General features: G+C 39.5%; 1 protein-coding gene across 46 annotated transcripts in view; it reads left to right on the plus strand.

The window, feature by feature from the left end:
• PTPRD (protein tyrosine phosphatase receptor type D) overlaps positions 1-13997 on the plus strand; it is a 1485253-nt gene that overhangs the window by 944482 nt on the left and 526774 nt on the right. For all 46 annotated transcript variants that reach the window (XM_060762309.2, XM_060762310.2, XM_060762317.2 and 43 more), the window contains one exon: positions 11856-11895. The gene's annotated coding sequence lies outside the window, so the exon portion shown is untranslated. The remainder of the gene's footprint in view (positions 1-11855; positions 11896-13997) is intronic.

Consider the following 13997-nt stretch of genomic DNA (forward strand, 5'->3'; position numbering starts at 1 on the left):
GTTTTTAAACTCGGAGGGTTAGGGAATTTTCTATTCCGGTTTTATAATGCTTCTCAATAATAATAATAATAATAATAATAATAATAATAATAATAATATCAAACCCCCTTCTGCCTTCATTCTGGGAATATACAATTAAAGCACCCCTGACAGATGGCCATCCATTCTTAATAATGATGATGATGATGATGATGATGATGATGATGATAGTTTTAACCTCCTGGTCCAGGAAGGCAAGAGGTTAGGCAGGCAGGAAGGCAGGCAGGTCTCTGTGAGTGCTGCACCCGCTGTGTCCTCCTTGCTCAGTGCAGGCCAGAGTGAGGAAAGAGGCCAAAGGCTGCCTTCGGGAGCAGCAAGCCCCAGCTGTGCCCAGAAAGGACAGCATGATGAAGAAGGAGGAAGGAGGGGGGAAGCAGCAGAGCAAATGTGACCGGCAGGAGGAGAGAAGAAATTCATCCACTTAAGCTGAGGCCAGGGACCGGAAGTGGGGTAATGCCGACTCACTTATTGTGCCGCTTGCCACCAGGGAGGGAAGATTTTAAAACTTGCACTAGACATCCGAAAATAATTCTGAACAATGGGTAAGTTGCTTCAATTCGGAATTGCTCCTCCCACTTTTCCTGCATGGCTCGAAATTGATTCAAAAGTAAATTTAATCCAAATTAATTACGAGTTAAGAAGCTTTCGAACGTACCTACCCAAGCCATATATATATATATATATATATATATATATATATATATATGTTTAGGAAAACAGTGCAAATACAAAATACATAAAAGGACGTGAATAAAAGTGAAGAAAGAGATTGTGTTACTCGTTGCTTTTTCCATGCCTCAATTTGATCTCAGAAAAGCAATAAATAGCCAGCTACTCCTTCCTCATGCTTGTACAAAGTTCCCTGATGCAAGATGAACTTGAAGAGAATCACCTTGATTTAAGCTTTTGACAGGTTGGCATCTCCGAATTGAGAAAATTGCTTTTCCAACCCTTGTGTAAATCTTACTAATCAACTCAAGCCGAGACAGAACCTGGCTAATTTAAGTCATATTTTCATTGTGAATAAATAAAATACTGAAACCTATTACAATCCACTGGCATTCCAAGCTGGGTTGACAGGAAATATATTACTGACTCTTCAAGAACTCCACTGTAAAATAGTCAGTATAGCAAGCTTCTCTTTAAGCAATCTTTTCATTTAAAATATTAAACTATATATTGTCTCAGTGCCCACAACAACAAGCAAAAAAATGGAAACAATAGGGATACAAGTGCTTACCGAATACTCTTCTTTCTCTTAGTTTCTATGTTTGAATCTTGCTTTTCTTCTATCATTTGCATACAACATATTCCATTATTTAAGTCAACAAAAAGAGTATAACTAAAAAACACATGGAAAGGCAAGGAGAGTAGTTAGATTTGGATTGGCATGAACTCATGCAACAAAGAGAGGAGAAAACAAGAAATCAATTCTATTTTAAAAATAGAGAGGAAAAATGTTACAAGTTTATTCTTAACAAAACCACAGGTCCAGGAGCAAACAAATAAAATTCATGGCTGTGAATAGGCAATAGGAATTAAAAAAAACCAATAACATAAAAAATAAGCAGTTGCCTGCAGTTGCCTTTGTATTGGGGGGGGGGGGGTTAAAATCTGAAAGTAGTGAGGGAGGAGCAACAACCACAAGAACCATGGGCATTGTTTCTACTGGGAATGTGAAAATATATTTGTTTACTTATGTTTCTGCAAATGGCTCCTGCTTTTAAATCTCATTTTTATCTGCTACGGTCTGTAAGATTTTGTTTTTCCCTCTTGTGTGGAAGTCAATATGTTTTTTCTATACAACTTTTCCATAAGGTACACACTTAACATACAACAAACCTCTCAAAGGTACTAATTTCTGATGCAATATGTTTTGTCCCAAAACATGCTTCAGGAAGTTGTAATAGCTAATTTTGTTTAAAAAACTAAAAGCAGTGGAAATGGTTTTGCATCTCTAAATTACTATGTTATATAATTGGTCCTTTAAAGGTTTTACCCAAAATAAAGATTCCAATATGAACAGACTAAAAACAACTGCATGGGACTTAGAGCGACATCTACAATGTCAAGAAATCTGGGGTCAGTCCATAGGATTGTTTCTTCGGACCAGACCCACATTCCATTGAGATGTTCTGCTCCCAAACTGCAGCAAAGCGTCCAGTCAAGCCAAATGTGGTTCAACTCCAATGGACAGTCATCTTTACCTAGACTATTGTTCCTGTCACCAGACACCTTTGCTAACAGCAAGGAATGATGTATTTATCATTAATTAGAAGCACAAGGAAAAGGAGCTGAATTGCGAGACTGTTCCAGAGTTTCACTGAAACTCCAGCATTACCTGGTGTCTGGTGACAGGAACAAAAATCTATATTCTATTCCCTGTGCTACAGAGCATAGGAAAAGAGTATGACGGTGCCTGGCCATGTGGATAGTAGACCACTTCAAATCACAGCTGACCCAGTTTTCCATACTTTCCTGGAATGCAAGCTTGCTCCAGCATTGCACAGAAACTCTAGCATTCTCTGACTTTTCCTAATGCAGATCCCCCAAACTTAGGTCCACGGGCCAGGTGTAGCCCTCCAAGGTAAATGACTCTGCCTGCCCTAAACTTTAGATTTAGGATCACCCTAATCTGAAATGACTTGAAGACACACACTAACAACAGCAATCCTAATTAACTTGACTACCTCATCAGCCAAAAGTAGGACCACACTTTCCATTGAAATACTAGTAAGCTTATATTGGTTAAAATTGTTCCTCATTTTAAATATTGTATTGCTCTTTTGTGTTTTTTTTCCCCTTCAAACTATAGTCTGGTTCCCCCAACAGTCTGAGGAACCTTGAACTGGCCCTCTGCTTCCCATTCCTAATAATCTGTCCTCTTAACAGTGGGAGGAACAACTGGATTTTTTTCTAAAAGATCTTCACTCCTCTGTGGTGCCATGGATGCTGCAGAAAAAAGAAATAGACTGAGTAGAAGAGGCCTTCAGATATTTCCACATGCCTGGATCTCAAATAAGAAAATTAAGTTGCCTTCGTGCCCAGACTGCTGACATTGCATAATCCAAGGTGCCAGGAAATAGAACCACTAGCTTATTTTACATAACTAGGTAAAATGAAAGGAAATTATCAGTCTGACTATGGTTGGGAAGGAGTAAAGAACAAGAGTTTTTGTTCAAGGATAACAAAAATGGGTGGAGAAGAGCAGGAAGTGGAGGAGAAATATGTTCTCCTTGGCTAGACAATTTAGCTAGATTCTAGACATGCCACTCAGTGCTAATTTGAATAATCATCTACCCCAGATTCCAAGAGGAATGTAATTATTATTAAAAGAAGGTATCTAGCACTAGTTGGAGTAACGGTATGGAGTAAAATATGGAGGCATTCCTCTGAGTTTGTTATAAAAGAAACAAGTCAACCATGCTTTTCAAGCACAGTACTCTTGCACAGTAGAGTGCAAGAGGAAATGGAAGAGTGAGCCACAAACTTGAGTGAGGTGAGGCAAGATAGAGTATGAGAGAAAGAACAATAAGTAGTTTAGGTGACATTATACAATAAGCAGAAGAGGGGTGCACTGTGAGAGTGAGGAAGGTAAAGTGAAGGATAGAATGGGAGACAAGGGAGAGTGAAATGAACAGAAGGGGCAAAAAGCAAGAGATGGAAGCATTGAAGCAAGGTGATGAAGGATTAAGAGGTAAAAGAGAGTGATGACAGGAAAGGAAAAGAAGGGAATGTGGGTGAAAGGTGCAATGGGACAGTGCAAACTGCCACACTGGGAGGCATTGTGAGAGTTTGAAGTGAAGTGAGAAGAAAAGAGAATGTGAGAGATGTGAATGAAAGAGTGCAAGCAGCAAGCAAAAGCCAATACGGTAGGTTTTTCAAGATGTGTTGTTGATCCAAGGTCACATAATAAATTCCATGTTAAAGAAGAGACTGTAACATGGGTCTTATTGTTACAAGTCCACCATTCTAAACATTGCTCTGTACTTTTTCTCTCAATTTAATTGTAAATGTAAATATATATATATATTAAGGTTGAAACATATTGGGGGGAAATATCACAATAAGTGTACTGGATTAGCATAAATTAGAGTAGCATGCAAATATATGAGCCCAGATCTGAGAAAGTGGAATATGGCAATCCTTCAAATATGGCCATCATCCGATTACACCCATCAAAATGATGAACCATTAGCTATAAATATGCAACAATAGTGTATTTATGAACAGAGAGAGCATCTGTGAGCTGTTTTTAAAGCATACTTATCTCCAGATAGTCTGAGGAGAAGGGATAAAACTAAAATAGATATTACACATTTTCACTTTTGCCCTCATAGGCTCGTAATACATTCCAAATGGGATGCCCTCTTTCTTTGCTGCTCTCCAAGGGAACATTATTTCTGGGAATAACAAAAATTGGGTCAGCACTTATGCCTGGCATATAATGGTCCAAGAAGTAAAACACTACACACATTCCCCAGTTGCTACTCACAAGGGGATTCCTGTAGAGTTCTCATTTACATTTCTCATCTAAACTATTCATGCACACGGCTTGATAAAGAATTGCCCTGTGCAGGCACATCTTTTAATTACATCTCTGAAAACAAATACCTTGGGATGCAATCTTAAAGGAGTTCCCACTGAAGAAATCCCATTGTATCTGAGCATACTACACTGAATGTAATGCCAGCTCTCTCTCTCTCTCTCTCTCTCTCTTTCTCTCTCTCTCTCTCTGTGTGTACATACATATATATTTACACATACTCATGTGTAAAGAACAAGGTCTTTGTCACTCTGTCATTTACATCAACCTTGTTCAAGATGTAGACTGTAGAAAGAAAAGAGTGACAATGTGGAAGTGTGGCAGCAGTGCTCAGTCTGGGAAATTCATTCAAAACAAGCCATTTGATGAGCTGCAATATTTATTGAAGGGTAGGTACATAAAGATTTTTTTTTGCCATGCTAGACAGAGTTATCATTATGCCACCTTCTTGACTACAAAGCTCTAAGAAACTGTTCCATTCCCACCCCCATGATTATATGCTAGGAATTATATGGAGGCTCCAAGGGGTCTTGTTTTTACCAATCCTGGGTAGCAAGAGAGGTCCTAAGTGGAAACTTCATATGCTGAACAATCAGATAGAATTCAAGTCCCCAGATTTAGAGCCATGGTGTATTATGAGGTGCTTCCTCACATATTCAGGACATAAATGAGAAACCTGTAGCCTTGCAAATGCGGTTCCCACTAGGCTCAGGGCCCTTCCAGACAGGCCCAAAACCTGTGATAGGTAATAAATTGAAAAATTAAATTAAACAAAAAAACAATTCTTTACCCAACAAATTGAAGGTAATGAGAGCAATAAATACAAGATTGAAATTGTAAGATATATGATAGTAGCTATGCAAGCAACAGTTGACTTTGGATGGAAAGATGAAGGAAATGGGAATTTAAAAATGGTTTGAATATTTATCAGAGGATATGTTCCAAGACTACATCCAAAGGAGAACTGGGAGTTGAAGTGGAAAGAGCTTATAGTCAGAGCAAAAGGGAAAGAAAAATGTAAGGAACTAAACCAAAAAATCTTCATGATCGAACAAATAATATACATCAATGAGTAGAGTCACATCTGTTCCCAGAGGGAGGAGGGTGGGAAGAAGAGGAAGGGGGAAAATAGATAGGTATAAGTAATAAATGTATAGAACTGTAAAGGATAAAATGTAATCAACAGAATGTGTTATATGTGTTATAATACATTTACCAGGGGATCCAAACGATGCCTCAGGTAAACCCGGATTAATCCAACTCAGACTTGTGCGCCAACTGCGACCATACCTCGTGAAGGCTGATCTGGCCGGGGTGGTCCACGCCTTGGTCACCTCTAGAATGGACTACTGCAATGCGCTCTACGTGGGGCTGCCCTTGAAGATGGCTCGGAAACTTCAATTGGTCCAGCGGGCAGCAGCCAGGATGCTAACCGAGGCTCATTATTAAGAGAGGTCAACCCTCTTGTTCAAGGAGCTCCACTGGCTGCCATTTATTTTCCGGGCCCAATTCAAGGTGCAGGTGCTCACCTACAAAGCCCTGAACGGTTTGGGACCACCCTACCTGCGTGACCGCATTACCATCTACGAACCCACACGCTCGCTCCGGTCATCTGGGGAGGCCCTGCTCATGATCCCACCTACATCGCAAGCGCGTTTGGTGGGGACACGGGACAGGGCCTTCTCTGTAGCGGCCCCCCGACTTTGGAACGCCCTTCCAAAAGATCTCCGACAGGCCCCTACTCTAGCTGTCTTCAGAAGGAATTTAAAAACTTGGCTGTTCCATTGTGCCTTTTCAGACTAGGAATTCCCACCCAAGTCCTAGTAGCACCTTAACATAACTAATCGCTGCTGCACACCGCACTTTTAATCCGACGTGCCTCCTACCATTTCAGCACTTTTAACCCTTGTACCCCATTGCGCCGGCCGAACCAGTTTTTAATAATGTCTTGAAGTATCGCCATTGTCGTTATTTTGCTTATTGTTTTGATTTGCTTTGTATTGTTGTGTTATTGTTGTTTCTACTGTATTGTGTTTTGAGGCTTCGGCCTGTGTAAGCCGCATCGAGTCCTTCGGGAGATGCTAGCGGGGTACAAATAAAGTTAATAATAATAATAATAATAATAATAATAATAAAGTGAACTGGATTTTCCCAGTCTACTTCAGATTAATTAAACACCTCAATAAATCTGAGCCATGATGAAAGGCCTGGGTTTGTTCAGGTGCTGGGCCTGTGTGGGCTGACTTCTGGGGTGGCTTCTGTAGTCCTGGGGGTCAATCCCCACAGCCATCCTGCTTCTTTGGATTCTGGAATGCCCAGAGGAGCGGAGTGGCACCCACCACCTGCCCTTCAGCCCCCATTTTGGCCCCAAAATTTAATGGGGAAGCCTGCTGGAAGTCCTCTACAGTCCTCCTGGTGCAAGAAAATGGCATGTCAGGAGGTGGGGGGATTTGCCTTCTCTCCCCTCCCCCTCTTTCAAGAAAGAAAGAGAGGCCTGTGCTGCCGGCAGACCTCTCTGGTAATTTTTGGGGGATGAAATGAGGGGTTGGATGTCATCCTGGGTCAACCTTTGTTTGACCTGGGATGCCATCTATCCACCACATCTAGGAAAGCCCAAGGTGTGGGTGAGGGATAGGGACTGAAACCTGAGAGGAAGCGGGTTACTTTAACTCGCTTCCTCTCAGGTTTTGTGCAATGTAAAGGGGCCCTCAGTTTCCATAACCAGTTCTGGTGGGTGTTTTGTTTGTTTATTATTCATTTATATCAAATATTTCTCCCATTTAACAGAACTCAAGGTTGCTAACAACATATTCAAAAACTATATACAAATTAATAAAAGTGTAAATAAAAGAATTGTCTAAAAAGTGATTAAACAATGTATACAATTAAAACTTTAAATATTAAAAATATTAAAATCCATTAAACGACTGTTTGCAAACCTTTAAAACAGCACTGCACAACATTAAAAATCCACACCAGTCCATCTCTAAAAGCTTGACCAGATTAAATTGTTTTGACCTACTGACAGAAAGATGACAAGGACGGAGTCATATTGGCTTCTCCAGGAAGTTGTAGAAGTTGTGGTTCAGAAATAGTGAGAAAGTATAAGCTCATTTCCCACCTAAGGCAAATCTAACTTCCTATCCTAATAGGGGACTTTGCATAGATGAAACATTAAGGAGAAGTACTGATTTTCTTGGAAGCTTGAATATGCTTTGGATAACCACAAGATTCTGCTCTTTCTTTTTGAAGGATGTTTAGTTGGCTCCATACTCTTAACTCTGATGTGTGTTCCAGAAGTCAACCAATAGGTACTCCTTTTCAAGGATTTGTAAAGGCGTATTGTGTTCTGGGTTCACATGGTGGTTGAGGACACACATTGCAATATACAGTAAATCACCTACAAACACATTTCAGCCTAAATGGGGATCTCATTGGATATTTTATGCTTAAATGTACTTTGCAATGCGTGTGTCTCCATGACTGAGCAAGGGAATAAATACCCAGAACACACATGCATCTATATGATTCCTATGACAGTTTGGGGCATATGTGAATATTTTAATTAGCTACTACTGTGTTTATCTCTTTGGAAATGTGAATTTGCATGTGCTTTTTTAAAGCCACCAGCTACAATAGTTAAAAATAAATTTCATTTTTCTCTTTGGGAGAAAAAGGAAGATAAAAATAATTGTGAGGGGAAACTTGAAAGGTTGTATGCACTGGGATTTGCTTCGTTCACCTTTAAAGGAGAAAACACCCAATGAAAAATATTGGTTGCAATATGGTTGAATACATTAAGAAAAATAAATTTTATTTTCACTCTGGCTGTTTTCCGTTCTCAGCACAACCCCTTTAAGGCATGAGCATAACAATCAAAACTGGATTAGTTTTACAGACTGTGTGTATAACTGGTTTCATCTCTTCTTAGTGAACAGATCCAAAGGGAGTTTGACTGCCTTTTGATTGACAGAATCCCTAATAATTTCCCTTACCTAAGTCAGGCAGCTTCACTCAAAGCACTTCTGCCCAGCCACAACATCTTGCAGTTTTCACAGCTCTCTGAACTTCAACACCCCCATATACACACGCACTCCCATCCTGAACGTAAATAAAATTGTTTCCAGGACCTAACATCTGGCACTTGCTGGTTGAAGGAGTGAACAGGAAGACAATGTGTTCACAGGATTACAGAACAGACTGAGAAGGAGAATTTATGCAGAGTTTTATAAGCTTAGTGAGCCAGAAAATAGACTGGGGTGCACAGGGGAAATAATGTGTCAGTCAAGGCTAAGTTTGGAGATGTAAGCTTCCATGACAGAAGAGCAGCCACGGGCTCTCCTCACCCTCATAACTTCAGCTCTTACCTTTGAGCTTGACGTGGAACCTGAACCAGGTGTTTGGGAGAGATCTGATTCTCCAGTGGCCTTTGCTGTGTCCCTGGCAAGTACACAGCAGTTGTGCGAGGAACTGGAAAGTGCAGACAATGGGATGGAGTGAAGCCAAGGAGGATTTCAAAGAACAGAAGTCTCCTGTTAGCCGCACGCATGTCATTGCAGTTCTATCATTAGATGCCTGAGTTTAGGCTTCTTGTAGTTGTACACCATCCTGTTAGGACGGCTCTTGCCAGTAATAGTACTTGGAAGTCACTAAATTCTTTCTCCTACAATCTTTGTACATGGCATTAGTATTAGAAACTTTTATATCACCAGAATGTGTATATAGGTAGCTGTGGTTAGGATTGCAGCCATGAGTGATTGATTTCAGTACTGTACAAAATACTAAATTCTCACTAGATTCAACCAGACTTCCTTCAGTAGATATGTGCAGTCTTCTACTATGATCTACATGGCAAACAAGATTGCATATCAATGCACTTCCCTTCTGTAATTTAATCTGTAGGGAGTGATCTTTTCTTTTGGTCTTCCTGCTCTATATGGTGACAAAGATGGGCAGATTTTACAAGCAAAATGATAGTACAAAGATTTATTGATAATACTATGCAAATTGTCTTGGAGGCAGCCACACTACCACGCTAATGACTACCTTTGGAAGAATGCCTATTATGATTGTGACACAGAATAATTAGGGGAACTGTTCAGTTGCATTTTGTATCTTTTTCATTTTTTTTCACTTTAAGTATATTTTAGGTTTGTCATATTTTAGTTCGGCCAGAAAGAAACAACAAGAAAAGGGAAGGAAGATTAAAGGAGCTCAAGATGAAATATAATGAGAGTAGGGTTTTTAAAAATCTTATCACATAAATGGTTAACAGATCACTAATAGTGTTTTATTCAATCATAGAACTTCACAGATGGATAGAAAACCTAGAGACAACAAGGAAATCGAATCTTCCATAATCATATATCTTTTAAATCTATGATAATCCAGTAATGGTTATGATCATGAACATAGCAAAACAAATTGAGCAAATGGTCATCAAGCACTGTTCTTAGTGCTATCTGGAAACTTCTTTCTGTGTTAACAGGTACCTGCCAGAAAATGGTTTGTGCTTTAGTCTAACCTTGTGATTGGAGTAGTAACTAATTTAGGGCCCTTCCACAAAGTTGCCTAAAATCCCACATTTTCTGCTTTGAAATGGCAGTGTGGACTCAGATAACTCAGTTCGAGGCAGATATTGCGGATTATCTTACTTGATATTCTGGGTTATATGTCTACATGGAAGGGGCCTTAATTTCTTTTACCATTATCATGCTCTGATGATTAGTCCTGTGAACCTTACATTGAAAAAGACAAATAGCTCATTCTTTACTACTCTGGCCAGAGGTAAAAGCATTGGGTTACTCTGCTTTTCAACAACTTACTCTTCAATCACTTAGGACCCTTCTTACACGTCCATATAATCCAGAATATCAAAGCAGATAGCCCACATTATCTGCTTTGGACTGGATTATGAGTCTACACCTCCATATGATCCAGTTCAAAGAAGATAATTTGGATTTTATATGGCAGTGTGGATGGGGCCTTACTCCTTTGGCTGTTCTAAAGCTACGATCCTAGCATGGCTGCATTATTTGGATGCATGCCGTTTATAGTTTGGTGAAGCACTACAGCTTTCTCTGAGGGCCCTTCCACATAGCCCTATATCCCAGAATATCAAGGTAGAAAATCCTAAAATGTCTGCTTTGAATTGGTTCATCTGAGTCCACACTCAGATAATGTGGGATTTTCTGCTTTGATATTCTGGGATATAAAGCTGTGTGGAAGGGCCCTAAGAGGAAGAGAACCTGTTGTAGCTGGCAACATTGTATATAATTTGTGTTCTACACCTTTTTTTCAACTGATCCTGTGTGGAAACTGTGTGAAAATGAGTTGGCTAACCTCATTTCTTTTTGCACTCATCTGTAATGTTGGTTTTTTAAAAAAATCAAAATATATTTTATTATGTTCTGATTACCCAAAACTGCAAACCCTAAGCTGCCATACAATGGAAATATGATAATTAAAGTGAAATCATAGCACTATAACTACATACTGTGGAAAGGCCCCTAGATTGGATTCCTGGATTTTATGGGACTACAATTCTTTCCAGCTTTGACTATTGCTCAGGTTGGGTAGGAAAGATGGAATTTGTCATTTAGCAACATATGGTGGTCTATGTCTGGAGAAAGGCTGGTACGGAGAAATATACTTTACTGGAACTAGGCAAGTATTTCACATTTCTGGGTCAACAAAGTACAGAGGCTTTATTGTGATTTGAATTTCAAATTTATTGTTTGATGAGAAAAATAATATCTCTAGTAACTGTGCTTATATCTTTTCAAAAGCACATGTTATTACTTGTAAAAGCAACATTTCCAGATGTTTTTATCTAGCAATCATTTGGCCTATAACACCAATAGACAGAATGCACTGGACAAACAATATTCTCTCCTTCCCCCACTCCCTCCCTCCCACACACACACACACACAAGTAAAATAATAGATTAAACCTCTAGATTTTAATAAATTACTTTTATGCTTGCTTTCATGCAACAGTTTTTTTAATAAATAAAAATAATAACATCACTCACAAGATTGTATAATTCAGAAGTGAAGAAAAAGGAATGAATGAAAAAATTGTTTTCCTCACAATAAGGTGAACAGTGTACCAACCTGTGCCTATTGCTATGATATTAAGAATATCATTCTGTCAAGTACAGTTGGAATTTCATTGATTATTTTTGTTCAAGCAACTTACTCTGAGAATGGGAAAATGGGAATGTAATGTAATTTATCAAAAAAATGTTCTTTCTCCCTCTCTTTTTAGGTGAGAGGTCTGCACAACAGCAAAACCTAACAACACCAAAGTAAGAATTTACATCTGTTTTTTCTTGCTTCTGAAGAATAGATATATGTGCTTAATGCTTAATTTCAAAATGCAGTTTGTCAGAGAAGCAGTAAATAAAACAGATGAAAACCTTTTTCTGTTTGTTGAGCTGATGTAGGAAAAAAAAAACATGTGGCATAATAGATTCTGGGTTTTATGGTCTCTTTGTGATGTATCTGGACCAATATATGTACTTGTGCAATGGCAGTAATGTCTTGTAACACATTTTATTGTCTCCAAGAAAGATATGCTTTGTATTGTCGAAGGCTTTCATGGGCAGAATCACTGGGTTGATGTTTCGTCTGCATCCATAGATGCAGGTGAAACGTGAGGAGAGAATGCTTCTGGAACATAGCCCTACAGCCCAAAAAGCTTACAGAAACCCAAAGATATGCTTTGTTTGTCATATGCTGCCAAAAATGAAACTCAAAAATATTTTCATTGCCAGTGGAGGGGTGGGGTGATGATCTACTGATTAAGTAACAACAAATTTGGATGATGTCAGTGTTTGTGGGAGGATATGGCTTTGATATTGCTGATCAAAATCTGGGTATACAAGAGACCCTTGGGTAACATGGAGCTCATACACCACTTGGCATAAAAATAGTTTATTTGCACCAGCCATTATGTGTACCCCGTGAAAAACATGGATAATATATGAAGGGGATGTACAGACATTCAAGGAGCGGAGCTTGTCATTGTGGCTCTAAGGCCGTAACAGCATGCCTAATAGTAATATATCTGCAGGGGCAATTGATTGATTTCATGTCCTGACTGTGCTTAGTATTTAAGAACAAAAGGCAGAATGAAGAGCAAGTGGAAGTAAACAACTTTATTAGTTAGTTTCATTAGGAGATGAGGACTCAACAACGGTTGAGTTTGGCAATGGTTTTGAAAGAAGAAAGAGACTCAATTAGAGATGGACAATTTGTGGACCTTTATATGTTGTCTGATTGCAACAAGTATCAGTATTAGAATCAATATGTCTACAATTGGTCATTAGTGATCTAGAGCAGGGGTCCTCAAACTAAGGCCCGGGGGCCGGATATGGCCCTCCAAGGTCATTTACCTGGGCCTCAATCAGGGTCATTTATTTATTTATTTATTTATTGTGTCAGGAGCAACCAGACATTTGTATTACATTTTTAACAAAACGAACAAACAGACAGACAGACAAAACACAAAGTTTGCAAGCTTGGTAGTTGAATAAATGTTCTTTGACCAGTAGCTGGCCACTTGGAGTGCCTCTGGTGTTGCCTCAAGGAGGTCCTCCATTGTGCATGTAGGAGGGCTCCGGTTGCATTGCAGCAGGTGGTCTGTGGTTTGCTCTTCTCCACACTCGCATGTCGTGGATTCCACCCTGTAGCCCCATTTCTTGAGGTTGGCTCTGCATCTCGTGGTGCCAGAGCACAGTCTGTTCAGCGCCTTCCAAGTAGCCCAGTTTTCTGTGTGCCCAGGAGGGAGTCTCTCATTTGGTATCAGCCAATGATTGAGGTTCTGGGTTTGAGCCTGCCACTTTTGGAGTCTTGCTGGCTGGGGTGTTCCAGCGAGTGTCTCTGTGGATCTTAGAAAACTATTTCTTGATTTAAGTCATTGACGTGCTGGCTGATACCCAAACAGGGGATGAGCTGGAGATGTCACTGATCAGGGTCATGACTTGAAAGCACACAACAACAACAACAACAACAACAACAATCCTATCTCATCATCCAAAAGCAGGCCCACACTTCCCATTGAAATACTAATAAGTTTATATTTGTTAAAATTGTTCTTCATTTTAATTATTGTATTGCATTTAAGTGTATTTTGCACTACAAATAAGATATCTGCAGTGTGCATAGGAATTCATTCATGTTGTTTTTTTTCAAATTATAATCCATCCCTCCAACAGTTTGAGGGACTGTGACCTGGCCCTCTGTTTAAAAAGTTTGTGGACCCCTGATCTAGAGTGAGGGTTAAGCAGCATATTGTCCAGATTTGCGGAGAACAAAGTAAAAAACAACAACACATACAAGAACTCCAAACCAAGTAGATGAGGAAAATTCCAAATGCAGTTCAATGTAAGTGAGCATTAAGTGATGC

This window comes from Anolis sagrei, chromosome 2 (genome assembly GCF_037176765.1).
Source record: "Anolis sagrei isolate rAnoSag1 chromosome 2, rAnoSag1.mat, whole genome shotgun sequence".
In the NCBI taxonomy this organism is placed as follows: Eukaryota; Metazoa; Chordata; class Lepidosauria; order Squamata; family Dactyloidae; genus Anolis; species Anolis sagrei.